The 27,830-nt window shown below is 41.7% G+C and overlaps 1 protein-coding gene and 1 pseudogene across 1 annotated transcript in view; both read left to right on the top strand.

Moving 5' to 3' along the window:
• The window catches only part of MYO1E (myosin IE), a 201,092-nt gene that overhangs the window by 22,963 nt on the left and 150,299 nt on the right, over positions 1-27,830 (top strand). The window lies entirely within an intron of this gene.
• LOC132360446 (large ribosomal subunit protein uL11-like) lies at positions 27,150-27,810 on the top strand (annotated as a pseudogene).

The following is a 27,830-nucleotide window of genomic DNA, read 5'->3' on the forward strand; positions in this document are numbered from 1 at the left end:
TTAAGGGGAGGAGAAAATAACAATTAGAGACTTCCTAAAATAGAAACGACTAGGAATTCCTGGAACTTATATTTTATTTAGGATCTTTGGTTCTATCCTTGGGTATATTTCTATACTGTGGGTCTATACTGAAGTGAATTTAGATGTCAAGTTGGTTTAACTGGTGAGTTCTGTTACACTTTTAAGGGATACACAGTTTTTCCAAAAAAGCTTCAGAGCAGAGAAAACGATTCTGAATTTTCTTCTGTGGGGTTAATACATCTCAATTAAAAACGCTGGACAAGGATGGCACTAAAGAAAACTAGAGACATTTTGCTCATGAATATAAATGCCATCCAGTTTAGAATTTTTGAGGTGGAAGAGACTTTGGAGACATCTAGATCACACCTACCATCTTTTAGGTGAGAAAACAGGTTAGAGTGAACTGATGCTTTACGTATTTAAGGGCACAGTTTGGTGCACCTGTAAGAAAGGTTGTTCTTGACTATGTGAAGTCAGAATTGTGCCCCTCTCAGGAAGAGTGGGAATTAGCAGTAAGGGAGGGAGTGCCTGTGCCCACCAGGGGTTCTGTGTGTATTATCTTCTTTAACCTCACATTTTATGTGAGCAAAGAATCTGAAAAAGAATGAATATATGTATAATTGGATCACTTTACTGTACGCCTGAAACTAACACAACATTGTTAACCAACTATAATCCTGTAAAATTGAAAAAAAGCACACCCTTACATTTGTCAACTGAAGGAGATTCTATTGTTTCGGTTGTTCAGAAGAGAAAGCTGGGGCCCAGGGAGACTACATAGTGTATGCTGAGGGTCAAATCTAGTTCTGTTTACTTTTGCTTTCATATGTTACTTTTCTTTTGCAAAGTTCTATGCTTTGCTTAGGGTTTTTTTCAAGTCCAAATAAATACTGCATTTTTGATCGGTGATTCCGTGCACCACTCCCTGACTGCTTTAGGGACAGCGCTTCCAATAGGCTAAAACACATTTAATAATACACTGTGGCTTCTAAACTCCTCTCTCCATGGGGGAGAAGTGACTCTTCTGTCCACTTGATTAATTAAGCCTTTTAAAAAATTTTTTTATTTTTAATTTTTTTTAAAGGAATTCCTTTATTTATATTATTTATTTATTTATTCATTTATTTTTGGCTGTGTTGGGTCTTCGTTTCTGTGCAAGGGCTTTCTCTAGTTGCAGCAAGCGGGGGCCACTCTTCATCGCGGTGCGCGGGCCTCTCACTATCGTGGCCTCTCTTGTTGCAGAGCACAGGCTCCAGACGCGCAGGCTCAGTAGTTGTGGCTCACGGGCCTAGTTGCTCCGCGGCATGTGGGATCTTCCCAGACCAGGGCTCGAACTCGTGTCCCCTGCATTAGCAGGCAGATTCTCAACCACTGCGCCACCAGGGAAGCCCTATTTTTAATTTTTGAATTAAAAAATATTTAATTGAGGTATAGTTGATTTACAATATTAGTTTCAGGTGTACAAAATAGTGATTCAAAATTTTTATAGATTATACTCCATTTGAAGTTACTGTAAAGCATTGGCTATATTCCCTGTCTGTACAATGTATCCTGGTAGCTTGCTTATTTTATACATAGTAATTTGTATCTCTTGGACCCCTACCCCTAACTTGCCCCTCCCCCTTCCCTCTCTCCACTGGTAACCAGTAGTTTGTTCTCTGTGTCTGTGAGTCTGTTTTGTTATATTCATTCATTTGTTTTATTTTTTAGATTCCACATATAAGTGATAACATACAGTATTTGTCTTTCTCTGATTTATTTCACTAAGGATGATACCCTCCAGGTCCATCTGTGTTGTTGAAAATGAACACATTTTATTCTTTTTTTACGGCTGAGCAGTATTCCATGTATATACCACATCTTCTTTATCTTTTTTTTTTCTAAATTTATTTTATTTGTTTATTTTTGGCTGCGTTGGGTCTTTGTTGCTGCGCGCAGGCTTTCTCTAGTTGCGGCGAGTGGGGGCTACTCTTTGTTGCAGTGCGCGGGCTTCTCATAGCAGTGGCTTCTCTTGTTGTGGAGCACGGGCTCCAGGTGCACAGGCTTCAGTAGTTGTGGCATGTGGACTCAGTAGTTGTGGCGCGTGGGCTCTAGGGTGCAGGCTTAGTAGTTGTGGCGCACGGGCTTGGTTGCTCTGTGGCATGTGGGATCTTCCCGGACCAGGACTCGAACCCGTGTCCCCTGCATTGGCAGGCAGATTCTTAACCACTGAGCCACCAGGGAAGTCCCTATTTATTTGTTGATGGACACTTGGGTTGTTTCCATATCTTGGCTATTGTAAGTAATGCTGTCTGAACATCGGGGTGCATATATCTTTTTGAATTAATGTTTTCATTTTCTTGGGATAAATACCCAGGCGTAGAATTACTGGATCATGTGGTAGTTCTGTTTTTTTGAGGACCCTCCGTACTATTTTTTGTTTTTTGAGGACCCTCTGTACTGTTTTCCATAGTGGCTGCACCAATTTACATTCCCACCAACAGTGTACTAGGGTTCCTTTTTCTCCACATCCTCTCCAACATTTGTTATTTGTGGTCTTTGTGATGATAGCCATTCTGACAGGTGTGCAGTGATAGCTCATTGTGGTTTTAATTTGCATTTCTCTGATGATTAGCAATGTTGAGCATCTTTTCATGTGCCTGTTGGCCATCTGTATATCTTCTTTGGAAAAATGTCTATTCAGGTCTTCCCATTTTTTAATCAGGTTGTTTGCTCTTTTGCTATTGAGTTGTATGAGCTGTTTATATTTTGGATATTAACCCCTTATTGATCATATCATTTGCAAATATTGGGTTGGCCAAGAAGTCCTTTTGGGTTTTTCTGTAAACTGTTATGGAAAAACCCAAAAGAACTTTTTGGCCAACCCAATATTTTTTCCTCCTATTCAGTAGGATGTCTTTGCATTTTGTTGACAGTTTTTTTTTTTTTGCTGTGCAAAAGCTTTTAAGTTTAATTAGGTCCCATTTGTTTATTTTTTTTAATCTTTTTTTTAACATCTTTATTGGAGTATAATTGCTTTAAAATGGTGTGTTAGTTTCTGCTGTATAACAAAGTGACTCAGCTATACATATACATATATCCCCATATGTCCTCCCTCTTGCGTCTCCCTCCCACCCTCCCTATCCCACCCCTCTAGTTGGACACAAAGCACCAAGCTGATCTCCCTGTGCTATGCGGCTGCTTCCCACTAGCTGTCTGTTTTACATTTGGTAGTGTATATATGTCCATGCTACTCTCTCACTTCGTCCCAGCTTACCCTTCCCCCTTCCCCCTTCCCATGTCCTCAAGTCCATTTGTTTATTTTTGCTTTTGTTTCCTTTGCCTTAGGAGACAGATCCAAAAAAAATTTCTATGATTTATGTCAAAGAGTGTTCTGCCTGTGATTTCTTCTAGGAGTTTTATATTTTCTGTTCTTACATTTAGGCCTTTAATCCATTTTGAGTTTATTTTTGTATATGGTGTGAGAAAATGTTCTAATTTTATACTTTTACATGTAGCTGTCCAGTTTTCCCAGCACCACTTATTGAAGAGACTGTCTTTTCTCCATTGTATATTCTTGCCTCCTTTATCAAAGATAAGGTGACCATATGTGTGTGGGTTTATCTCTGGGCTTTCTATCCTGTTCCATTGATCTGTGTTTCTGTTTTTGTGCCAGTACCGTACTGTCTTGATTACTGTAGCTTTGTAATATAGTCTGAAGCCAGGGAGCATGATACCCCCAACTCTGCTCTTCTTTCTCAAGATTACTTTGGCTATTCAGAATCTTTTGGGTTTCCATGCAAATTTTAAAATTATTTGTTTTAGCTCTGTGAAAAATGCCAGTAGTATTTTGACAGGGATTGCATTGAATCTGTAGATTGCCTTGGTAGTACAGTCAGGACTCTGTTTTCTTGATTTTCCTTCTTTTCTTCATAAAAAGTTAGGCATTTTAGAAATTTCTTTTTTTCCCCCAAATAAATTGCTTCAAATTATTTTGCAAGCTGTGGTCATAGCTCTTCAATATGAAAATAAATGAATTGATAAAAGTGACATGCCAGTTTGTGTTCTTGGTCCTTTAGTGTCCATTGATTCTTCTTGCCTATTAACTGGCTACTCTCAGGGCTGCTTGTATTTATTGAATCTAAATATGTTCTTTTAAGACTTTTCTGAAATACCTCCTTGATTTTTATCCCCAAATAAAAATTAAATATCATAAAGTTAGTTTTAATTTTAACTTAAAATATCCAAGTAAATTAGAAGAAGAAGTAGGAAAAGGACAGTTATTTACAAAGATGATTGTAAGTATGATATTCACTCTGTCATTTGATGCAACACAGTAAAAAGGCATTGAGTTGAGGTCATAGAGACCCACCCCAAGCCTGACCTTTTCCCATCTTGGCAATTTTCCTCTTCCCTCCAAAGGTCCACAGAAATTAAACTATCTAGAGAAAATGTAATAAGAACATAGCATTTCAGGGAACACCTCACTGAAACAGGTTTCATGTGAAAGATTTGCTTTCCTTAATTTTAATGTTAGGCTAGATTTTTAAAAATTCTTAATAGAGAAGGCCTTTGATGAGTGAGGTGTGAAGGCAGGGAAAGCCTCCTTTTTCACCTTTCAGCTTTGCCCTGTCCACCTACCCCTGTACTTCCGCCTTGCACCTCAGGCTTTTGTGCTCACCTCTGTGTATCCTTGGCGCTGAGTTTGGAGCTCTCCTCATTCCGAAGAATACAGCAATGACCTCTTTTTCCTTTGAAGAAAGATACTTTGCAAGTCCAAGTACATTTATTCCCACTCAACTAATGTAAGTTCCATACACTGAATTCCATTATGCATATTTTGATTTTGGTTGCTCTATATTCAAATTGCAGCTTTGCCCAGGTGAACATATTTAGGGGGGAAAAAAAACCCCTGGACATTGACCAGGAAGTTGCCTGGAGAGCCAAAGAGAAAAATAGATGAATCAAAATAAGGAACGCCTGGGAAGGGAGCCTAAAGTCCCTAGACCCACCCTTCAGTGTCTGCTGGGAGAGGTGTTGGCCTGGAGGTCAAAGGAAGGCTGGACAACTTGAGAAATATCCACAGCACAGAATGGGTCTTGTCAAAGATTTTCCACCTCAAGTAACCAAGTTACTTTCTATCTCTGGCTCCACTTGGGAACCAGAAAGTCAATTGAACATTTGGTTAGGGAATCAGTCACAGGGGAACAAATGTCTCTTATTACACATAAAATCTACTTTGGAGCACAGTTAATTCACAACCACTCATTAGACCCACTGGAGAGGAAGACCTTGAAAGATTTCAGTCTAGCAAGGAGCGATAAAATGGAAGTTGAGTGTAATACTCATTATTGCTAGTTCAAGATGTATATAATGTCATTGACATTTTAAAAATAGGGTGCTGTCCTTATTATTTAACTGTCTATTTTAAAATGTGGTTGTTGCCCTGAGGGCCCCCCCACCCCCACGCAATCATATCCCAGGGCCTTGCAGCCAGCTGGCCAGGGGCCAGCCCTGCCAACAGTGCACCCACAGTAGTTGCTCTGCTACAACAGAAGGACCCACACAGTCCAAGTAGGGAGCACCCCAAGTGCATATGGCTCTGGTGACCAGAGGAGAGTGTGCTGCTGGGCCCCAGAGGAGGTCTCCTACATAAGGCCACTTCTCCAAGATCAGGAAACACAGCCGACTGACCTACCACAGAGAAATAATACCGAGAACTGGGCAAAATGAGGAGACAGCAATATGTTTCAAACAAGGAGACAAGACGACACCTCAGAAAAGGAACTGTACAGAAGTGGAGATAAGCAGTCTACCCAATTAAGAGTTCAAGGTAACAATCATAAAGATGATCACCCCACAGAGGAGAACGGATGAACATAGTGACAGTTTCAACAGAGAGACAGTATAAAGGAGAACCGAACAGAGCTGAATAATAGGATAACTGGAATAAAAATGTTGATGAGATTTTCGTAGCTTCACTCCTGGCTTTGGTCCTCTTGCATGGTTTTTCCCCTGGCATCCTAAATTTGGAGCCACAGGGTTTTGGGGGACCTTGCCCCTCCTACCAGTGGGAAGTGATTACAGGTTAGAGGGGGTTGAAATTCCCCTACTGTCTTTCCCTGGTCAGCAGGCCAGGTGGGAGCTGAGCACAACTTGGGGAGCAGAGTTGGCTCAGTGTTTTATGGAATGAGCTTAGGGGGAGGGGTTCTGAAAACACAGAGGAAACAATTTTCTGTTTCCCAGTTCCCACTTCATAATTCAGCAGACAATGTGCCTTCATGGATTGATAATACAGTCCTCTCGCTGACGGACAGGTTGGAAAAGTTTGCTTGGCCCAGATCTGGGAGTCAGGAATGTACTGTGTGCCGAGTACATTTCAACTCCTCTTTGAAGCAAAAGGAAAGTTTCAACACTGACCTAGTTTACGTGGCTGCTGTAAAATATCCCTGTTAGTGAAAACAGAAATTCGGATGTAAATAGAAGAGGCTACCAAACTCCTAAATCATCTATTAATTTTTTTTTTTTCAAACTTCATTCCATTTGCTTTGCCTCACAATGCAATTGTTGCTATGAGGCCGCTTTAGCTACACCTAGTAGCTGAATCTGCAAATACCACAAAGCCGTACTTACTTCAGAAGGATTTTGTTTGATTAATTTACACTCTTGGGTGACATTTCTCTGTTGAGTAGGAGGGAAAAAACAGCGTAATTTAACCACATTACCCACATCACGGATGGGGAAATGGAAGGAGTGTGTGTAAGTGATTTATTTGCCTCATTACTTAAGTGAAGATGTTTCTAAGCTTAGGTTTTACCTTGTTCTCTAAGAATTTTATGAGCAAGATATTTTAGATTATGGTAGTTTGATGTTCTTTTAAGTCTGGTACTGCAGGCTAAAGCTCTGTTTTTTGCCAAATGTGAAATAGTAGAGCAGAATAAAACCATGTGCTTTATATTATAAAAATTGTATTTGATGGATGTTCATGTTTAGAAAAATCATCAGCAAGCTCACCATTTATAGATATGGATAACACAACCCTTTGCCAAATACAGTTGGTTTCATCATAACTGCTTGCCTTTGTTTTATTTTCATATCTCTAGTAAACTCGATTTGTTTACACTTAAAAACTATTCAGTGGAAATTTGTAGTATGGAGCCTGGCTCTTGTAATTTTAGAGGAATTTCCTCAGTTTTCACATCTGTAAAGTGGAAATGTTCATAATATTCATAATAATCATTTCCTAGAGTTGTTATAACAATCAAATCAAAGTATCTGGAAGTATATCGTAAGCTGTAAAAAATTTAATAATTGTAAGGATTTTATAAGCATGGATTTGCTTTAAAACAAGAGTGTTCTTAGGAATATGCTATATTAATTACTGGAGGTACCAGAGAATTTTCCAGATGGTCCAAACCTGTGTCCAAAATTCAAGTCCTAGTAAAGACACATATTTTAATAATAAAAGACATTTGTCATGGCATTCCCAGGTCTAGATTTAAAAGGACATAAGTAGGGACTTCCCTGGTGCCTGCCAGTGCAGGGGACATGGATTCGATCCCTGGTCTGGGAAGATCCCACATGCCATGGAGCACCTAAGCCCGTGCGCCACAACTACAGAAGCCTGCGAGCCACAACTACTGAGCCCGCGTGCCACAACTACTGAAGCCCACGTGCCTAGAGCCCATGCTCCGCAACAAGAGAAGCCACTGAAATGAGAAGCCCGCGCACTGCAACGGAGAGTAGCCCCCGCTCGCCACAACTAGAGAAAGCCCGCGTGCAGCAACAAAGACCCAACGCAGCCAAAAATAAATAAATTTTTTAAAAAAAGACCTAAGTAAACATTGGGGTTTTTTTGTTTTGTTTTTTTTAATCCAGGAAAAAGCTTCAAGATTTTCTTTTGCTTTTGGTATTTGCTGGGTGTAGTTGGGAAGAGGAGTAGCAAATAGGAGTCACTGCAAGACTGATCCTTTTGTGCCCGCAGAGAGATTTACACACCACAGAACCAGGAGATTATCACCTGAGAAGACATTGGAAGCATGCGAGCAGACAGCACTGCATATATTCTAAATGGCACTTGTAGCATTCCTCCACGTAAATTAAGGGCACGCACAGTTTCAAATGATGAAAGTTTTCTCCCACCATTCTCAAGGGGAGTCATTCAAATTTATTAGTTTTTTCCCCCATTGTACCTGCCAAAGTTTATGAGTAAATAAATACTCAGGTTGTTGAGCAGTGGTTGTTCTCTGGGGCATGGAGTGTAATACAGTTTTAAGTGCAAGTCCATCCTAGCCTCTAAGTAGCCAGGAAAAACAGGTGCTGGACTTCAAAGAGATTCGGAAGCAATCCTGGCCAGGTGTCGTCTACTTTTCCAGCCCTGATCATCATGTGGCATGTGCATGGGACTGCAGTAAAAAAGCAGCCCACTTGCAGAACCAAGTGGGTTTTTAATTATTCATATTCAATGCAGATCTGTTGATGCAAAAAACATGCTCTCCTGATGTGGCCACTGAATCATCACTTGCTTCTTTCACAATCCCTAAAATCTTGTATTCTGGTGGTATTGGGCAGATCTCATCTCAAACTGCAGCATCCTGTGCTGGCCAGTGAAGTGTCTGAAAATGGTTTCAAGTATCCATAATTTCAACAAACTCTTTGACAGTCTACCCCCTCAGTACACATTGAGAAGAGTACAAACAACCACCAAGTTGTGCCACATCTTCTTCTTTTAATTTTAACATCAAATTTGTACTTTGTTTAATAACGAAAGTATAAAGCCATGAGCTATGCAAGGAATGAATAAAGATTATTCTGGGTAGGCTTGTGTCCCGTGTGAATGCCTTTGTTTTTTTCCTTTCATATTTTGACCCATTTGGCTGTGAATATTCTCTTAGACTGTATTACATTTTTCTTATAAGAGATATGAAAAATGGTTAAGTCTTTATACTAATAAATGTGTTAAGACTTCCTCAGCAATATTCACAGCAAGGAAGTGTTGGTGGATGTGTGGTTTTTTTTGTTTTTGTTTTTTTTTTGCAAATAAGCTTCCTTTGTCCGCTTACTAATTTCCTTCCAGATTTCTGAAAGTGTCACCCGTAAATGATATGTATGGGTGGATGGAGCAAAGTGATGGAGATATTTGTGCCAACCTGATAAGTCAGTAATTCTAATAGTCAATGTTAAAGAGTTGGCAAGTTTCTCTCAGATGCCCTACTATTTTTGACCCTGCCAACTGGGCCGAAAGGCCTCGCAGTGTGATGAGAAGGGCTGCTGCCTCTGTGAAGTGACTTCTGTCTAGTCAACTCACAGAGACGCAACAGGCTTTGGAGAATATTTGGATGAAGTTGGTGGCGTTTTTATTGCTACCATCTGATTCTGCTTTGGGCCTGTAGCAGCTTCTGCCACTTTGTGACCAATGGAAAAAAAATGCCATTACCATAATGGAAAACGTTGACATTTGGTAGCAGTTTCCTATTGCATCTCAGAAATCATCTAAAATGTCATACTTTGAAGAACAAAGCATTCTATTGATGTTGGTTTGGCTCTGAGACATTGATTACTTATTCTAATTTGAAATGATATTGTCCATCATGAGAATGGGCAAGAGGAACTAACAGAAGGGAGCAGTGTCAGGGTATGTTGAGGTCCCCTTGCCCCCGGCGTCCATTTGGGTGTTACAGTCCTGCCACACTATGGGCCCGAGGGAGGCAGAGGGTCTGTCTTGTTTACCACTTTTTTCTCCAGAACTTAGTGTAGCGCCTGGTGTAGAGTAGGAGCTGAGTTTGTTGACTGAATAAATGAATGAATGGCGTAAATGGGGAAACCAAGTAGAAAAGACATTCTGGGAGCAGCTGCAAGAATAAGCAATTCACACAGTCAGTTGCATTTTGTGTAGTTTTTTCTGATTGGTTGGTTTTCAAAGGCCGAAAAGTATAGGGAAGATCTCACCGGACTCCAGTTATTACATGGTTGTCGTTTACTTATGATGTGGATGGACTGAGGGCATCCTTTCTCCATCCTAGCACCTCTTGTGTTGTGTCTTGGATGTCACCATCAGCCACCACTTTGTCCCCTTGTTGCTGCTGTTCTCTGCTCCTCAGAGATACCCAGTATTGGTGGACATTTAGATAATTTCCATTTTTGTTAAACACTTCTGCTAGTATTCCTGTCAAATAGATTCTATGAGGCAGGATTTGACACTTTTCGAGTCATGCCTATGACACTTTTTTTAGAAGCTCCATAATTGACTTCCAGAAAGGTTTTACCAATTTACATGCTCACCATGGGCATAAACTAGTACAGAGTTATGAAAATAAGATAACATTTTGGACTTACTGGAGGATAATTACAAGTAACTAAAAAGTAACTGCTCGTAAGCTCACAAAAATTTTGAGGACAAGAGAGTCTTTATATTTTATATTCTCCACTATACAGAATTGATCTCTTGAGTCAGGAAGTCTCTTACCTTTTATACTCTTCCCCATTACCTTAGGCATATATCCAGGGGGTTTTGGAGGAAGAAAAAATAGCCCTTTCCTATGAGGATATACTGGTTCCAAAGTGTTTACTTAGATACACAGTGGAAGCTCAAAAGGTATTTATTGAACTCATTCTTGTGGTTCAGCTTTCAGCTACTAACATTATAGGAATAAAGAAAAAAAAAAGTAAGAAAACTAGAGGCTGACATTAAGGCAAGAAGAGAGTACCTCTAGAAGGAAGTGGGAAACCAGATTGCTCAGAGGAAGAAGGACACGCCACCAATGGGCAGTTGGTCTAATGTGTGTGGTGGGGTGGAGGTGGTAGCAGGAAGTCTTAGTGTAGAAAATTGGTACATGGATGCGTTATATTAGAAAGGAGATAGTGATGCAACTGGGTCGTTAAAGCAGAAACTTGTAAGGCAAGGTGTGGAATTAGGAAAAGAGGATTTCGGAATTTGAAAGAAATGTGACATTTCTTTGTAGATTGTACTTAGGTTGTTGAGGTCAGTACGTATGGCCAGTCCAGATAAATAAGACCACCAAGTCATCATGGAAAGGGAGGAAGAATTGGGGACTCATATCTCTGCCCAGCTTAGCTCCTTTTTAGGGTACAACTGAGGTGGGTAGAGAGATATGGTTAGGTTTGTCTACATAATGGGAAATACCCAATTAAAGAATAATATGGAGCTACTCTTGATAATCAAATTGGCTGCATTCAGTAGAATGCCAACAAAGTCAATTCCTGAAATCTCTTCCATTCTGTGGTAACTTAAGTGATGGGGAAGTTTAGTTTATGTGGCTTTATCATTAGGTTAATGACAATTCTGCTGTGGATTTACAGGACAGGGACTACTACAACTAGAAATACCTGTAACTAGGCTACTGGTGCCATTCAGGTCCATCTGTATCCTAATGAGGATGAACATCACCTCCCCAGTGACGACCAAATAATGGCAGTCCTGGATCAGCGTGTGAGTCATAATGGGAATATTGAGTTTACTTTTTTTTCCCCCCAAATTTATTTATTTGGTTGTGCTGGGTCTTAGTTGCAGCAGGTGGGCTCCTTAGTTGTGGCATGTGAACTCTTAGTTGCGGCATGCATGTGGGATCTAGTTCCCTGACCAGGGATCGAACCCGGGCCCCCTATATTGGGAGCGCGGAGTCTTAACCACTGCGCCACCAGGGAAACCCCTTGAGTTTACTTTTAATTTTGAGAAGGTAAATGTGTTTGTAAGAGCTATAGAAAAGCCCAGAATTCCTTTCCACTAAATTAGCTGCCTTCTTGGACATTGTAATCCTATCACACACTCTGTCTCACAGCAGAAGTAGAAGCAATTAGGAGACTTTGAATTCTTTACCCGTGACTTTGAGGCAGTTGATTTAACCTCTCTGAGAACACAGTTCCTCATCTGCAAAATGGAAATAATGTCTACTTCCAGTCACAGGGTTGTTTGAGGGCTCAAAATGGTAAAGGAGGTAAAAGCTTAAGTACCGCAAAATTGTTGGGCACTTTTTATTTTAAATTAATTTGTATTCATAAGTCAGTTTTTTATCACGGGCTTAGATTCTAGGCTAAGAAAGAGAGCTCTTAGCTTCGTTCCATGTGAATTAGCCCTGTTTTATCCTTACTTTAAAATTAGTCTTTGTATTTCCTTCCACCTCTTTTGAGCATCACCCCTATCCTTCAGTAATAAAATGGAGCTGCAACTAGTGAAATCAGGCTGTAAAATTATAGAGTTGTAAATCTGGAACTAGCGACATGTAAAGAGAAAAGCAGTTGGATTAAAATAACTCATCAAGATGAAAATGACCACCAGGTATAGCTCTAACAGGATTATTTAAATTTTTTAGGGATGTGCTATTGACAATCTAAATTTCGAATTGTGGAAAATACGATGTGTTGATAATTTGGGACTCAAATTTCTTTTCAGTTCAGTGTTTAAGGGATAGGGGAATGATGTGTCTCTACAGTTTCCCATTAAGAAACAATTTGGTGCTGACATTGACAATCAAATTGATTGCGATCCAACGAAGAGGAAGTCTGTTCCATCTTTTTCTTGCCATTTGTATATATTGTACCACCTCCTCCATCTCTTCCTAAAACATGGGGCAATTACTGGGTTCTAAAACGTTCTGACATGTTGCTGACCTCTAATTACGCATATCAGTGTTCTCTAGCTCAAGAATGTGCTTCTGTTAGTTGTAGATTGGAGTATGAAAAGAAAGGTGTTGTGATGTAAAAGACTTGGCACTTCTCCAGATATTTCAGTCTCCTCACAGTGCTTCCACAATATAGTGAACACAACGGTGGACTATGCAAGGATGCACTCATACCTTTTGGCATTTTCTTCAATTTGTCCTTCTACATCAGTCAACAAACTTCTGTAAAGAGCCAGCTAGTAAAAATCTTAGTGGACCATACAGCCTCTGTCACAGCTTCTCAGCTCTGCCATTGTAATGAAATCAGCCATAGAGAATACATACATGAATGTGTGTGGCTGTGTTCCAATAAAACTTTATTTACAAAAACAAGCAGTGGGCCATTTGACCCACAGGCTGTAGTTTGCTGACCCCTGTTCTACATCATTCCCATAAAGATAGGACAGATGCACTTATAATATTAAATGAACGCATTTATCAATTTGGGATATTAATTTGTAAATACCCTAAAGTTGAATCAAAGATAGATTTTTCAAAGTTCGTTTAGGAATTTACCTACAAAAGATTGTGTTATCACAATATTTAGTTATTTACACTGTATATTTGACCCTTGAACAACACAGGTTTGAACTGCATGGTTTCACTTATATGTGAAATATATATATTTTCAATACATATACTGGAAAATATTTTTGAGATTTTTGACAATTTGAAAAAATTTGCAGTTAACCACATAGCCCACAAATATCAAAAAAAATTAAGAAAAAGTTAGGTATGTCATGAAGGCATAAAATATATGTAAATACTAGTCTATTTTATCATTTATTACAGTAAAATATACACAAATCTATTATAAAAAGTTAAAATTTATCAAAACTTATACACACAAACACTTACAGACCATACATGGTGCCATTTGCATTTGAGAGAAATGTAAAAAAGATGCCTTATTCAATCATAACTGCACAAAATTAAATGTAGAACAAGCTGTACTACTGTAATAATTTTGTAGCCAATGTTAATCTATTTATATTACAGGTGAGGCTTCCAGTCAACAGTAGGCTATTCCCAGTTAAGTTTTGGGGGAGTCAGAAGTTATATGTGGATTCTCGACTGTGTAGGGGTCAGCACCCCTAACCCCTGAGTCATTCAGGGGTCCACTGTAGATTGAAATAGTCTAAGGCCTGGCAACAGACTTTAGGAATATTTACTTTTTTCAAGTATTTACTTTTTCTCAGATACTTTCTCAGGTATTTACTTTTCTACACGCTTAGTCTAGCAGATTTCAGAGTGCATTGTCATTTAAAATTAATGCCATGGACCTAATGCCAACTATATGCTGTTCAGTGAGAAACTTGTAAAAGGGAGAGCAAGGAAAGGCTGCAAGAGGGAAGTTCACTTTAAATGATCCTTGAAGTCAACATCAGATACCTTGAGAAAGAAGCCACCGCTGCTTAATTTGTAAGATCTTCAATTACAGTACTTTGATTCTTAACCTTAAAAAAAATTCTCCTTCAACCATTTCAAGCCATGTGGAATATCTATTACTGCTTAGGAATTTACTGTGGTTTTTCATTGATCGCAGCCCCAGACTCTGGCATATGTATTAATTTATTTGGGCAGAGAGTACAGGAATCCACATGTAGAATAAAGTGAACTTTCTGCTGAAGCAGAATATTGAAGCTGGGAATGATTAATTCTTCAAAAACGAACCATCAGCATTAATAAATATTGAATTCTAAGACGGTTATTTTGCAGTTTTCCTTTTAAAAGTACTGAGGTATTCTGACCAAGTTCCCATTTAAATGGGAGGGTTTTTCCCCACCATGAACAATATTTGTTTAGAGTCATTAGTAAATTATTAATCTGCGTTCCAGTGTTACATGTTTGAAATACCAGTCCTCCCTGTCTGTGCTGGATTTGATCTCACGCTGTAATCAGTAGAGCGTTCTGGGAAGTGGGAATGGCTGTGGTTTGCTCTTTTAAAGACCTTAAGAGAGAATCAAAAAGCCTGAGTTATAAGGAAGGAGGCCTGCCTAGTGTTTGACAGCTGGCAGTTTCCATATTGAGTCATGTGAGGCCATGAACTTGGAAGGAACACTAAATTGTGGGAAAGTTTGGGTGGGCTTCCTCCTCCCTCTGACTTGCAGACATCCTAGAATGTCCTTCAAAGTGTTTCTGCAGCTCTTTTGAACAGATGTCAAAATCTCTTTTGGTTTGGAGCTACCCCAGATATTTATATTCTTTGGACCATTTTCTTCCAATAGTGCACGTTTAGGTTTGCTGTTGGGACATCTAATGAACTGGGTTGGTCCTAAGATTCTAGGGAGCTCTGCCCCTGGCTCCACATCACTTTCTAGCTTTGGAACAGTGGGTAAGTCACTTAACCTCTCTGATTCCCTCATTGAATGGAGGTTATAACAGTATGTACATCACATTGTTGCTTGAGGATGAAAAGGAATAACTTGTGGGACCTGGCATGAGGTTTCCTGCACTAGAATGTGGAGGAAGCTCCTTGGGGAAGCTGTATTCCAGTGCCCATAGCAGTGCCTGGCACACAGTAGGAGCTCAATAAATATTTGATAAATAAATTAATACTGAGCACTCAGTAAATGTTAGTTATTACAGTCATTATTGATAGTATTCTCATACTTATTATTACTTACGTTAGCCTCAGACTCACATTTCATTTTGAGTCCCTCCTTACCATCTGCTGATGACAGGAACCTTTACGAAGCAGCTGTGGTGTCAGCAGAGTGCTGAGTTCAGATCCTGATCTGCCCTGGTTAATTATGTGCAAAGTTGCTAAATCTCTCTGAGCTAGTTTCTTCATCTGTCACAATAGTGCCCTCTCACAGAATTTTAAGTGGGTACTATAGCTCTGCCTTTGTTTTGAGAGTAGACAGTCATAAACAACCCCGGTATCTACTCCTTTCCCCATTTCTTGGATATTCACTTACCCTAACTGCTTAACCCTGTAGGCGCTGTAAACTCCACACTGGAGTCCATTGTGGATTGCCCAATGTATGGAGGTCTAGTGAAGTCCTTTCCCCAGGGAACAGCCACGTTGAGAAGGTTTGTCAAGTGGCCAGATTTCCTCTCCACATGGTTCAAAACATCTGTGTTTTGATCAGGCTGATCTCTGGACAGCTGAAATGTATGTATGTCCTTTCAATTCCCATGATCTGTCTTCACGAGATACTAACCATAATGCTACTTCATGTTCTGTGGATTGGAGAGATACCAAAAACAGCACCACATCTGGGGGTTCACAGAGGTTGTAAAATGAAGTTTCTGACACCCTTCCCGACACTCCTTTGGTTCAGTGTCTGGTCAGTCGCCAACCCAATGCAGGTGCGTTCCAGAGCTTCAAGTCTTGACGGTTTGAGTCTGGGAATGGGATCAAGTTCTCTTCCCTCCCACAGAATCTCTCTTCCACGCCACACTCTGGGAAGTAGCCCAGATCCAAGTTGAAGCCGCTTCCCCAATGCAAGAAAATGCACCGCTCTGCTCCTACTTCTTATCTTTGGTTTGAGCAAAGTCTGAATTCCACGAGGCCTTTTAGTGCCTAGTTAACACCCAGGGGTGAACTTTCTCTCACCCTGTCTGTTGCAACCTCTGTCACCTGGCCCTGTGCCCGCTGGGTGTAGTGCGTTAGAATTAGAACTGTCACCATCGCAGATGCTCCTGCTGGTACCAGCCCACCAACACCTCAGTCCCACCACCCCTCTCCATCTCCTTCAGAGGTAGGAACCTCCGGGAGGCTTTGCCTTCTCCTCTGTCTCCTTTCAGCAAGGGGTGAGCTCCCGCACTCCTACCCGTACTCTTGGGCCCACCTCCTTCTCTGTCGAGACAGCTCCCATAGTGCTGGGGAGGGGTGGGGAAGGGGGTGTCCCTGTGGCCAACATTCCTTTGCTCACTGGCCCAGGATGTATCTGGAAATGGCAGCCCAACCCAACCTTTCCCTGACTTCACTCTTTCCCTCACCCCTGACATCCAGCCATCAACACGTCTTCTACTCATAAAGACACAGCAAATCTGACAGCTCTGTATCACTCCATAGCTGCCACCCTAATTCATAGACCACCATTTCTCACCTAGAATGGTATAGAATATTCCTAATTGGTCTCTCTGCCTCCATACTTGCCCTCCTGAACTCTCCACAGAGTGTACTGTTTTTTGTTTTTTGGGGTTTTTAAATAAATTTATTTATTTATTTTTGGCTGAGTTGGGTCTTTGTTGCTGCACGCGGGCTTTCTCTAGTTGCGGCGAGTGGGGACTACTCTTCATTGTGGTGCGCGGGCTTCTCACTGCAGTGGCTTCTCTTGTTGTGGAGCATGGGCTCTAGGCGTGCGGGCTTCAGTAGTTGTGGCATACGGGCTCAGTAGTTGTGGCACGCGGGCTCAGTAGTTGTGGCGCACGGGCTTAGTTGCTCCGTGGCATGTGGGATCTTCCCGGACCAGGGCTCAAACCTGTGTCCTCTGCATTGGCAGGCGGATTCTTAACCACTGCGCCACCAGGGAAGCCCTGTACTGTTTTTAAGGTAGATAAATGCAAGTATTTGTATAATGCTTACAATGTGCCAATATATAAAGTAGTATTTAGACTAGCTTTCCTTAAAAAAATGTACAAAATGGCATAGGTAAACAGGCATTGAGTTTAGCAGTGCCGAGCAGTGACCTGGGACTGCACTTGTATTGGGTGCGGGGGGACAAGTGGCAGAGCCTTGTCCCCTACAAGGTGGAGGACCAGACTGGGGATTCCTGCTTAGAGCTGTGTGCTCCATGATAAGACTCAAGTGGGAAAATAGCTTCCCCCCAAAAGGGAGACGATACCATCATGGCCATGGTAGTTCCTTCTCCTCCTGAGACTCCATGCAGTAAGCTCCACCCAAGTTCCAGTTCCTAAGGGTGTGTGTAGATGATTGCTGAATCCTGGTGCTGATGACCTTCCTACTCTTTGTCCCCTGAGGAGTTCCCTGACTTGCTGTTTTACAAACCGTTTTTTACTTCTCTGGGTGGTGGATGGGATCTGGGCCACTCAACCAGTAAGAGTTGGACTCTGAACTGGATGCTTTTGAGTCATTTTCCAGTGTCCTTTCTACTATATTGACGAAGGGAGGAATTTACGTAGCGATCACATCTTTAATTAAAGCATAGCTATAAAGATTGCAAGTAGCAATGCATATTTTTATTATTATTGATCAGTTTTTTTGTTTGTTTTTTTCTTGGCCACACCATGTGGCTTGCAGGATCTTATTTCCCTGACCAGGGATTGAACCCAAGTCCTCGGCAGTGAAAGTGCCAAGTCCTAACCACTGGGCCACCAGGGAATTCCCAGCAGTGCATATTTTAACACAAAAGCAAGGTCCATAGACAAAACCAGAAAGATAAAACCATAAAAATGTAAATCCATTGTGTAGGAGTCAGACTCAGAGTATTATTTAAAAACCAACAGATATCACCAGTTGATGTGACATTGAGAAACATCTTGTGATTTTAAATTGGAAGGTGGGTTCAGGCTGACCACCCAACTAATTCTACTGTGCAATTTTCCAGAGGAAGTGAGAATTATTTGTGTATTGAGAGAAATACATAGCTGTCTGGGTTTTTCTTTTTTCCATATAAGCACTTGATAATGAAAAAATGTACCCAATAGAAGAGGAACCAAACCTTTGAGTTTGATTAGAGTTTGGTCTTTAAGGTATCCAAAACCATTTAGAATGTGTGATGACTCTTTTCTTCCCATTACTTTGAAAGTTCTAATTGTTGTGCTTTGAGAAGATTCTTGATGCCTCCACATTCTGATTCGCTGGACAGCCCTGGTCACAGAGGTCAGAGCTGGAAATGGCTGTGAGGGTCAATCCATGTCCCCCATTTGACAGATGAGAAGATCAAGGCCAGATACTGAGAGTCCAAAGACCTGCCTAAGCTAATATAGGGTCACGACAGATGCAGTGAAAACAGACACCAAGCTTCCACACTCAGCAGCTTTTTCCCAGCCTTGATCTGTTTAAGAAGCAAATACTTGTTTAATTTTAACTAATTGAATTAATTTACCAAAAAATAAGGAGGAAATGCTAGATTACTTTAAAAAATGACTATTCATATGCTTTCATTTTAAAAAGCTTACAAAGTGATTGGACATGTACATTTTAGTTTTTTTTTTTTTTTTGCCTGTGCCACATGGCATGTGGGATCTTAGTTCCCTGACCAGAGTTCGAACCCGTGCCCCCTGCATTGGAAGTGCAGAGTCTTAACCACTGGACTGCCAGGGAGATCCCAGTTCTTATTTTCTAAAGGATGTATTATTAGATCGCACTATCATACTCTAGGAAATCCTGAGTTGAAATGATCAATCATCTCCACTAACAATTTATCTCGGAGCTATGTGCTGGTCAGCTGATCTCACACCCTGCTGACTGGTACTCACTATAAGAATTTAAGGCCTTCTGTCAAGCTTTGATCATTTCCACAAAATCCCTGGTTATGTAATTTGGAGTTTTTTGTGGTTTTTTTTCCCCTAATAGAAAAGAAAAATTGAATTAGTTTAGATTGTGAAACCCTGCTGAAGGGAAGATAATTCCCCAGGCTAGAGTCATATCTTTGCAAAAAGCCTTAGAATGCTAAAAATAAAAACAAATTCAACTATTATATTAAATTTGTAACTTTCATTTGAGATTCTCCTCAATGCCTTCTTTACTCCCTGATAGAAGTAAGGCCCTTAGGAGTCTTTTAACATCTTTAGGACATAAGACTCCTTCTTACTCCTAAAGTTTACTCAACAGTCTGACCAAAGTAGGTGCAGCACTTGGGCATTCATTCAACCAGTAATTCTAAGGCTCTGCTCTGTGTTGCTTTCTATGTGAGATGCTTAGATAGGAATAAACAGACAGGACACAGCTCTCTCCTACCTGGGCTTCAGGGAGAAGAACATTCACCTTGAACTTGGGGAGCTCTGTGTGTCAGCATCTCTGAGATGCTCCTTCCCCCCCTTTTCTCACCTTGAACCAACCCAGATTCTCCAACTCTCCTGACCGCTCCCCCAAATCTGCCCAATTCCCAAAACGAGACAGCCTGATTTTCTAAAACAAACTATTTTCTTTTATATGACTCAGGATTTAACTGATTTGACCAACACTTACCTATTGTGTGTCCACAGACTAGGGACACTGCTTAGTAAAGGCTGAGTTTTCTAATAGTTCGATGTCATGTACTCTGCCTCGTTGTCCCCATAGATATACGTACTTGTCTGACTTTGTGCCATGTTCTTTGACCTCAGAAAATCTAGTTACCTCACCTTCTCCCATCTAAGCCTTCTTCTGTTTATAATTTGTGGCCAAAGTGGGTCCTGCCCTCTAGGACCGAGGCCACGTGGAAGGATGCCCCACTTCATTCAAATGTACAGGTGAGACAAGGGGAGATTCCCTCCCCCTCCCCTTTAGGTCTTGAACCTCAGATGTCTCTAGGATTCTGTTTTCATCCTGCTCTTGGAAGCTTCCTCTGTCTCCAGGCAGCAAGGAGGGGCTCCTGGGGTCAGAGAAGTCTCCGTGGGCACACAGCAGGCTCTTTGTAGCTCCGAACTCGGAACAGCAGAGCCCTGAAAACTTTAGTAATAATAGAAGGTGACAACCCCCAGATGCTCTTGTGAGCCAGCCAGATCCCAAGTCTGCTACTTTCCCTTAACCTCGAGGCCCCCTACCCCCTTGGGCCCACAGCCCCCACCAGTGCTGATGCAGTGCACACAGCCCTGCTCCGTATCACCCTTAATTCTTGAGTAGGAATTTTAATTCTCGTATTGAAACTGTTTCTTTATGTATCATGTTCAGAAATGACCACATTTCATCAAAACTAAGTCTCCATCTGTTTATTTTTTTAAGAAACTGATGTTTATTGTCTGTCAAACTTATTTCCATTTTCTGTTGCCATTGATATTTTTTCTTTTTTTTTTAAACAACTTTTTATTTAATTAATTTTTAGCTGCGTTGGGTCTTCGTTGCTGCACGCGAGCTTTCTCTAGCTGCGGTGAGCAGGGGCTACTCTTCGTTGCGGCGCGTGGGCTTCTCATTGCGGTGGCTTCTCTTGTTGCGGAGCACGGGCTCTTGGCACGCGGGCTTCAGTAGTTGTGGCTCACGGCATCTAGAGCACAGGCTCAGTAGTTGTGGCGCACGGGCTTAGTTGCTCTGTGGCATGTGGGATCTTCCCGGACCAGGGCTCGAACCCTTGTCTCCTGCATTGGCAGGTGGATTCTTAACCACTGTGCCACCAGGGAAGTCCCTGTTGCCATTGATTTTTAAGGCGCACCATTTAAAATGTATATCTAGGACAGAAAAATGCTGTTTACTAAAAAGAGACATGTCATCAGTTGTAAGATACAGTCTGATTTCAGCGGTGTTAAAATGCAAAAACAAAACATCGTGCTTCCCCCGCTCCCCTTCCCCACCAATGTGCTTCTTAGAATCAATAAAATCTGGGTCAGGACTCTATTAGATTTCACTTTTGCTCTGACAGAGCTACTTAGGTTGTTAAAATAGCCAGGTAAGCGGGACAGTTTCAGCCCATCACCGGCTCTCTTGGCTTCCTTATAAACCATGCTAGGTAAGCACTTTGAACTTGAAAAACATTTGACTGTTCTCTCAAATGGTCTGGATTGTTTAACCACAAAAAGCTTGGGCTTTTATGTCTAAAAGTACTGTGGGTTTCTTTTTTCTTTTAATTTCACTTTTCAAAACTAAAAAATAGCTCGTAAGGTCACAATTGTCAAAACCATTTGTACGTATCGATGCAGCTTCACTGGGACTTCCCTGGTGGTCCAGTGAGTAACACACCACACTCCCAATGCAGGGGGCCTGGGTTCGATCCCTGATCGGGGAACTAGATCCCGCATGCATGCCGCAACTGAGAGCCCACATGCTGCAACTGAGAGCCCACATGCCCCAACGAAGATCCCGTGTGCCGCAACTAAGACCCAGCGCAGCCAGAATAAATAAATAAATATTTTTTTAAAAAGATTTTAAAAAATACAGCTTCACTGTGACAGTTTCTTAAGCTATAAAGCTGGCATTAAGGACACCTACAGTTTACTGCGTGATCTTGGGTAACTTGCCAATTTTTCTCGTCTTTAAAATAGGGATAGTAAACTGATATACTTCTCACAACACTTTATCTCAGAGTTTTGTGAGAAATTAGTTGGTGCGTGTAACTCCCATTGTACGGTGCCTGGTAAATAGTAAGTGCTCAATAAGTGTTAGTATTCTTAGTCACTATTCTGGTCAGCTCCTTCTTCTATCCCCTACCTCGCAAACTGGAGTAAAGCAAAAACATCTTAATACTTTTAATTCCTTCATTTCTGTGAATGGCACCACAAGTGTTCCAGTCTCAGAATCCTGAAATACTGATGTCATTTCCTTTTTTTTTTTTCTTCAGTCTTTCCCTTGATTTCAGTGTCTAATTAGTTATCAAGTCTTCTACCCACCCCTTCCTCTAATTCTCACGACCACTCATTTTGACAATTATAAAAATCTACCACCTGGTTTCCTTGCCTCAGCTTTGTAGGACAGTGTGGTTGTAACAGCAGGGACTTTCATGGTAGCCTCACTTGAGTTCAGAATCTGATTCCATCACTATAGGAGTGAATGGGCATTTTGAGACTTAGGTCCAGTGCCAGTGAAATGGGAATCTGTCTCTTCCAGAGTGATTGTTGGGTAATTTGATAATATTATAAGTCTGAGGAGGTCTGGGTACACCTGAGGCATTCATTAAATGCCAGTTACCCTCCCCCACTCCTCCAGTTCATTCCATGTTCAGTGACTACATGAATTCCTGAATCAATGCTTTAATTACATAGTACCTTGCTTAAGAACCCTCTGTGACTTCCCATTTCCTACTAAGGCATGTCTAAAGTCTTCAGCACGCATGGAACATGGAACAGAGGTTCTCGGGCCAGGCTGGGTGTGCTTGAATCATGGCTCCAGGACTTACTAACAACCTTGGGCAAATTTTGCGACCTCTGCCTCCGAGTTTCTTCATTTGTAGAATGGGAGTGATGCTAATGTTACCTACCTCATAGGGTTATCATAAAGATTGAATTAGTTACCCACGTACAGGACTTGGAAAGGTCCCTGACGCCAGTTGTCCCAGACCCTCCCTGATGTCCCACCCGCTTTCTTTCCTGGCACTTCTCTCATGACTCTTCTTTTGTATTCCTAGGCTCCTCACAAGCCAGACAATTTGTTTTCCCAAAGCTGTCCCTCACTTCTGTCTCCCCTTCTCTTGAAGGTCTGTGTTGCTGCTCTCTTCACAAATTATTTCCTCTGTTGGTTTACCCTGGAGATGGCAAGTTTAGGGTTCGCCCCAAGCATCTGGACTGTGTACATGACTCATATCAGATTAAATTCTCTCATCCCCCTCCTTCCAGGTTTCTTTAGGGAGGAGGATGAGAAGAATATGTCTTACCATACATGACTCTTATCAAACTCTTAGAATTGCTTGTTAGTCTGTCTTTATGCCTCATTGGACTGCAAGTCCCAAGAGGATGAGAAAAGTACCTGTCTTGTTCATCTCCATCTCCCAACTCATAGCAAAGTGTCTGGCACATAATAGGTACTCAATAAATATTTATTGAATAGACAGACGGTGAGCAAGATTGGAAAGTATAACGCCCCTTTTGACGTTTCCAAATTGCAGATATCAGATGCACTGTCTTCTCTGCCTATGGAGGAAACCGCTCCTAGCAAGAACGCAGCTCAATGCTGTAGAATACTCTTGGGCTACTGAGGTTATCTGGGGGGCTTTGCTATTGACAAAGTCATGGGAAGCGAGTTATTAGCATATATGAGTGATCTCTTAATAATATCAGCTTTCACAAGTACTTGAACTGAATCCAGATTTATTTTCCTAGTGTAGTTTCAATTTTTAATGTGCATTATTTGCTTTGTATGATACCTTCCTTACATAGCACAGTGCTTTCATAGAAATAATGAACCCAGAAAAACTCACATAAATCCTTTGTGAAATGTGCAGTGGAAGGCAATAGAACCAGTATCCAGTCTCCACGTGATGAAATGAACTTTGTCATTGAAAGACCAGTTTATTTGGTAGAAAGTGATCAGAAATAAAGTAGGAAGGACAAATGTGGAAAAGCATATGTAATCATTTGGTCTTAATATCAGAATTCTTTCTGGAGCTTATTCACTTCCATTCCATTTCTTTCTTTCTCTAATACTGCTGGAAAGAGAGAGTACTACCCACATTTTTTTTGGGGGGGGGGCAGACTCAGGTATAAGTTAATTAACATTTTGGCCTCCAGTCTGGAGAGCAGACCCTGTTCTCTTTGTAATGGGTGCTGTCAAGGAAGCTTTTCAAAGGCATTGGGAAAAAATGGTACCCACTCGACTGTCAGGGATTTTTATGAGGGTCAAGTAGCCTTGGAAAGAATTCAGGCCACAGTGACTTGACTGCTACAAAGAATGCCGCAGCCCTGTGACAGGTTAGATTTGCCATAAACCTGCATTCACTAAATTCTTAAGATAGTGAGAGGTTGTTGCACTGTAGCCCAAGAATTTCTTGTATACTTTTGTTTTTCCTTTTTTTGCAAGTGCAGGTTAGTTGGGTTGCTGCCCTCTCTTTGCTCACTTTCCCTCATGCTGTTCTTGCCCCTTCTCAGAATCACCATAAGCCAAATCACCCTAGGACTTGTTGGTCCTCCATGCATCAACATACAAAATATTCTTTAGGGCCCACACAATGTTCCAAAAATGTCTCAGTAACTGATGAGACATGGCTTATTTGTCCTGGGGAAGTCTGATTTCATGCTCAAGTTCCACCCTGTGTGAGTTTTTATGCTAAGCCTCAGACAAATGTAATCTTGACTTAAGGTGTGCTCGTTTTATTATTTTTATTAACAGCAGCAGTAGCATTGGAGCATTATTTCCAAAGGCAAAGGATTCAAGGAGGTTGAGGTGATATATGAAGTCATTCAATCTTCCTAACAGCCAATGAAGTTTCATTATCATCTGCATTTGACAGATGAGGAAACTGAGGCATGGAGAGGTTAAGTAATTAGCCAAATGTTTTTCTTGGCAGGTCAGGACTAGATTTTTTTCTAAGGTTCCTTTCAACCCTGAGAGATGCAAATTCTTCTCTGGGTGGAAATGGCACATCAGGTCAAAAATGTAGCAGAAGTGAGGGAGGGAGAGAGAGGTGCAGGGGTGTGTACTAGTTAAAGCTTTGGGGGGACACATGTAACATCCTGGGCTTCCTTACAACATCCAAGGAAGTAAAGGGAGGAGCTATATAGCTTCACGGAGTTGTGAGGGAGACTTTGGATCTTCCTTCAGGTCAGAGGTTACAAACTGCTGACCCCCCTAGCCTCCATGGGACCTGAAGATGTGTTTATTTGGCCCATACATTAAAAAAAAAAAAAAAAAAAAAAAATTGCGCCAGAGTTTAAAAATCAGATTTCATGTGAAAATCTGAATTTCCAGCTTCACTAGGTAAATCGGATCCGGCAACCTTGAGTCCTCATTTCCTGGGGTGACATTTGGCTGGAGCGGCATAGGGGCTGCCCTCTTCTCCAGACCCTCCAGTCAGCTGAGCTTCCCCACTGCCTGCATCAGCCCTTCATTATCTGCCTGGACCCTGTAGGCATTTGCCTTGCCGTCACCCCTCTGGTGCAGGCTTTCTCGTCCTTGATACTGCTGACATTTTGGACCAGGTAATTCTTTGTTGTGAGGGGCTCTCCTGAGTCTTGGGGAATGTTTAGCAGCATCCCCGGGCTCCATCCACTACGTGCCAATAGTACCCCCTCCTCAGTGTGACAACCAAAAACGAATCCAGAGGTTGCCCAGTGCCCGCTGGGGAGTAAAATGGCCTCATGAGAACTACTGGGTTTGTGTCATGAGCCTGAGCCAATGGCAGCTCCATCTCTAAGCGTCTCTGTTATCAGTTTCTGGGCATGAGAATCTGATTGGTCTCACTTGGCTCAGGGGTCTCTTCCTGTGGTCAGGTGGCAAGGTGGCATTGACCATCATGACTGCCACCTCCTGCAGAAAGGGAGCGGGACAGGCAACCCAATAGGTGTCCATCGTAAGAAGAGGGTTGCAAAAGATGCTATGTGAAAACAAGAGAGAGTCCAGGAGTAACTCTCAATAGCATAACAATCTTAATTTTCCAAAGGATGTTCTTTGTACCTATTCCCTCATTTTATTCTCTCCTCCAGCGTTCTATGAAATAGCCAAGGCACATAGTTTGCCCTTCTAATTCAGCAGATGAGGAAACAGAGAGAAGTAAATGTAGTTGCTTCAGTGCACAAGGCCACTAGATAGAACCCAGGCTTTCTGGAGCCCACTGCCCCTCCGGTTACCCCTGAAATAGCAGCCCTCTGTAACACAGCACCCTGTCTACTCGAGGAAGATTGAGGGAGAAGAGCAAAGCCAGCGGTCAGCAGACAGCCCAACCCTGAAAACATGAACGATTCAGTCACTCATGTCTGCAGAGCAGGTTTTGTTGGCAGGAGGCCACCCTGTCTAAGTCCTGCTCCAGTCCGTCTGGGTGTAACCCAGCCATTATGGTCTCTCCGGTTTCACATGCACAGGAACAATTAAGTCATTCTCATAATTTCATGTGGTACAGAAAGTTCCAAGCCAAAAATACCATCCTTGCTTCCTACTTTTAGACTTCCAGGGAACTTCCCCCTCCTTCCCTCCCTACAATTCACTTTGATTCCTTCTATTTTTCTCTTCTTGAATGCATTGCCCAGACACAGAGTCCTAGTTTACTTAACGAGGAGCTGTAGACCCAACACAAATCAAAACAAACCCAACCTCCATTTGCCAGGAGTAGTGAAAATAGGGAATTGACAGCGGCCCTCAAGTACAGAAGGTTAAAACACAAAAGAGTGTGCAGATCTCATCTCCAGTGTATGGAAATAAGAGGACTGATCACCAGATGATCACAGAAGGATGGTGGGATGACAAGGGAAGCAGTTGTGTCCAGTATATTCCTATTATTATTTCTGGGTCCTAAGTAACCACGGTCACATCACTTTCTTTATCTTCAGTATATAAAATTTCCTGTCCCATAGGACTGTCACATCAGTCCTGTGTTGCTTTCTTAAATAATTAATTTTTTTAGATCTTTCTCAGATGTTATATTAACAGTAACTTCCCGACAGACAACTGATTTGGTCTGTGTGTACACACACACTCATGTGTGCACACACACACTCACGTGTGCACACACTGTCTCTGCCTTGGTGCTGCGTACATGTTGCTGGACCATCATGTAGCTTATATCAAGAACGAAATGAATTCCAGTTAGAGATGATTTGAAAGTTTCTTCTGTAGGAGTAGATATTACAAGCTTATTTGTAACATGTCTTCTCCTTAGAGCAGTGGTTCTCAAAAACTTTAGCCTGCGTCAGCATCACTTGGAGAGTTCATAAAAACACCAATTGCTGGTCCCACTCTCACCCCCAGAGCATCTCATTCAGTAGGTCTGGGGTGGCGCCAGGACTTTGTTTTCTAATAAGTTTCCAGGTGTTGCTGATGTTGCTGTCTGGAAGCTCCTTCTGTGAACTAAACTAATCAAGAATAGTGCTTTGACTTTCTTTGGTCGTCCCGAATCCGGGTTCATCCGACACCAGCTGCCTCTACCATGCCACCTAAGTTCGACCCCAACGAGATCCAAGTCGTGTAGCTGAGGTGCACTGGTGGGGAAGTTGGTGCCATGTCTGCCCTGGCCCCCAAGTTCGGCCCCCTGGGTCTGTCTCCAAAAAACGTTGGTGATGACATCGCCAAGGCAACTGGTGATTGGAAGGGTATGAGGATTACGGTGAAACTGACCATTCAGAACAGACAGGCCCAGATTGAGGTGGTATCTTCTGCCTCTGCCCTGATCATCAAAGCCCTCAAAGAACCGCCAAGAGACGAAAAGAAGCAGAAAAACGTTAAACACAGTGGAAACATCACTTTTGATGAGATTATCCACATTGCCTGACAGATGCGGCATCGATCTTTAGCTAGAGAACTCTCTGGAACCATTAAAGAGATCCTGGGGATCACCCAGTCTGTGGGCTGCAGTGTCCATGGCCGCCACCCTCACGACATCATAGATGACATCAACAGTGGTGCAGTGGAATGCCCAGCTAGTTAAGAACTGCAAAGAAAAATAATAAAGGGTTATTTGACAACCA

This window comes from Balaenoptera ricei, chromosome 2 (genome assembly GCF_028023285.1).
Source record: "Balaenoptera ricei isolate mBalRic1 chromosome 2, mBalRic1.hap2, whole genome shotgun sequence".
Classification (NCBI taxonomy): domain Eukaryota; kingdom Metazoa; phylum Chordata; class Mammalia; order Artiodactyla; family Balaenopteridae; genus Balaenoptera; species Balaenoptera ricei.